The 2,706-nt window shown below is 44.3% G+C and overlaps 1 non-coding gene across 1 annotated transcript; it reads right to left on the reverse strand.

The window, feature by feature from the left end:
- Nucleotides 1–246: 246 nt before the first annotated feature.
- TRNAN-GUU lies at nt 247–320 on the reverse strand. Its single transcript has one exon. It is a non-coding gene; the product is annotated as a tRNA-Asn (tRNA).
- Between the last annotated feature and the right edge of the window lie 2,386 nt (nt 321–2,706).

Raw genomic sequence — 2,706 nt, forward strand, 5'->3', positions numbered from 1 at the left:
GGGCGGGAGCGCAGCCGTGCAATCGTCCTTTGCTCCGCTTTGGGGTGCAGTCAAGGTCCCTTCTGCCTATGTGGACTTGCTAAAAAGCGCTCCTACCCGCTGCAGCCCCTGCGCCTGCATGCAGCTCATGCTCGCTTCCTCCGCTAGGCGAGCCCCTCCAGTACACGGCTGCACCCATCCCCCAGCCCGGATATAATGAAGGGGCGCCGCACCAGGGAATGCAGAATAAAATAAAAACAACCTCCTCGTCCCTGGGTGGGCTCGAACCACCAACCTTTCGGTTAACAGCCGAACGCGCTAACCGATTGCGCCACAGAGACACCACTGGTAACAGGCTGGAGAAACGGATTGATTAGCTGTGCCAACGAAGCCTGGTAACAGCCTTCTAGAAGTGTGTTGCTTTCAGGGGAGGGATAGTGTTTCTGCTACAGTATCGAAACTTGCTGTGAGATGTAAAATATAGTCCTGATCTTCAAATTGTTTTATAAACTAGCAGAACACCTTTGTCTTCCACAACCTGGTTTTGTTTTAATTTCTGGCAAGCTTCAAAACAAAACTGGCAAGCTGGCATGGATAGAACACTGCGTCCTGCAGTCCATTTACTCTAGAGGAGTCAGTGGAATTTCTTGTGATCAGATTGCTGATCAGGTGCATATTCTCCCCCTGTTATCTGCTCCTTCCTAGGCTCCTGTATCCAATCTGCCCCTTCTCATGTGCTCTGTGTTTAAATGCTCTGTGTGGCAGGGGCTGGGCTGTCATTTGGCATGCATAGCTGTTATGTAGTCCTTATACACTTTCTTAAAGGGACATTAAAGATTAAACACTCCTCTGCCACGTGCATGAGTTATTCCTTGGACTAAAAGGAGCATCGAAAAGCAGTGCTTTCTGCTGTAAAAAGGAAAGCTAGTGATTTATCTTACAAGTCCTCCACACACCAAAGTCTGCAGGTCTCCCCACCCCACTCTTTAAAACATTAGAACCAGCACTGTGAATCCACATAAATAGTAATTATTCTATTCTTTATTCCATAAAATATTCTATACTACCTGTTTTACAAGAATCAGTCCAACTGGTTCCTTTGTGTGTCTGGCTTTTGCAAAGTGCTTTCTCTCTTCCTGTTGGGCTTCCATCTGCTAGGTAGCTGTGTGGGCATAGTCTGGGCATGAAGTACTGCAAAAACATGTCAGTAGTAGATTAGGTAGTAGAGCCACTCTGGGATCAATGATTGGTTCATGCATGTGTTCATCATCACTCACCGCAGTTACAGGGTGCTCCTTCTACCATATCTCTCTCTCCAGTTCCTGCATCTTTCAATCACTCCTGCAAGAAAAATTTCAACAAAGAGGCAAAGATTGTAAGTAGCTGGGCTGGTCCATAAAAAAATACCAAAATGACACTGTGGAAGATTAATACCTTTGTTGTGAGGACTAACCATAACTCCAGAGAATAATAACTCTGAATGCAGCTGCTAACTCCTGATCAAAAGTTCCACCCGATGAAGACTTTTGTGGAATTCAAAGGCTTGCCATTTTGTGATCTTTCAGGTGGTCCTCATAGAAAGGTATTGGTTTTGGAACTGAGGGTTTTTAAACCCACGGTGGTTTCATTGGGAATTTCCGTCATCACTTTGGACTGTTTTTTTATGGAGGACTGCAGCCAACTGATTTCGCTGCAAAATCTTCTGCAGTTTTCTAGCTGTTAAAAAAAGCAGAGCAGGAGGAAATAGAACTGAGAACAGAAATTTCAACTCTTGCTTCAACAGCTGGTGGGTTATAATGGGGGACACTGAGTCAGAATGGTGGTTTCCTTTCTAAAAAAAATAAGGCAGGGTGCAGGAGAGTGGAGCTAAAATTCTATTCTTGCATCCTAGAGAAATAGATTGCAATGGAAAAACCTGGTGTGGGGATTTGTTTGCACAGGCAATCTTGTGTGCAAGAATAACCTGCTATACCAGTGATGGATAGATGGATGGATGGGTGGATGAGACTATCCTCAGTGGTAGAGCATCTGCTTGGCATGTGAAGGTTCCAGGTTCAATTCCCAGTAAAAGGATCTAGCAAAAGGTGATGTGAAATACCTCAGCCTGAACCCTAGATTAGAACCAATGGTATCTACCTCTGATCCAGGACTCCTCTTACCCCCTACTTTCCCATACCCAGTGTGCTGAGACTTAGCATGCTGATGATTATATTACTGAGCCATTTTAACATGCTAAGATTGGGCTGTGTCAGTCTAACAATGCAGAAATTCAGCAGGTGAAGCTTCCCTCATCATTACACCTGGGATCTGGGGAAAGAATCTTCTGTGGACTTTCTGGTTGTCATGGAGCCGTTAAAGAGCATCCTGCCAGGAGCGAAAAGTTGGCAACTTACCAGAGGAACCTGGACATGCATTCAACAAGTCCAAACCACGATCCTATCCCAACATACTGTAAGACATTCATACTCAACCAAGCTACATTAACGGTAAAAAACAGCTCCTGCTTTTTAAAGGGGAGTTCACCAGAGCTCACTGTGTGTGTGCCAAAATCTTGTGTCAGATTGCATAATAACAGCCCCATCCACAGTTAGCGTTAAACACATGCCGATGTAAAGTCATACATTTGTGATGTTATTTTGCAGCAATGCATAAAGAAATAATAATTTTAACGCCTCAAACATAAGCAAGAATAACACAAAGAAACTGTAATAGGCTCAAAATATGGTT

Source organism: Sphaerodactylus townsendi, linkage group LG11 (assembly GCF_021028975.2).
Source record: "Sphaerodactylus townsendi isolate TG3544 linkage group LG11, MPM_Stown_v2.3, whole genome shotgun sequence".
Taxonomy (NCBI): Eukaryota; Metazoa; Chordata; class Lepidosauria; order Squamata; family Sphaerodactylidae; genus Sphaerodactylus; species Sphaerodactylus townsendi.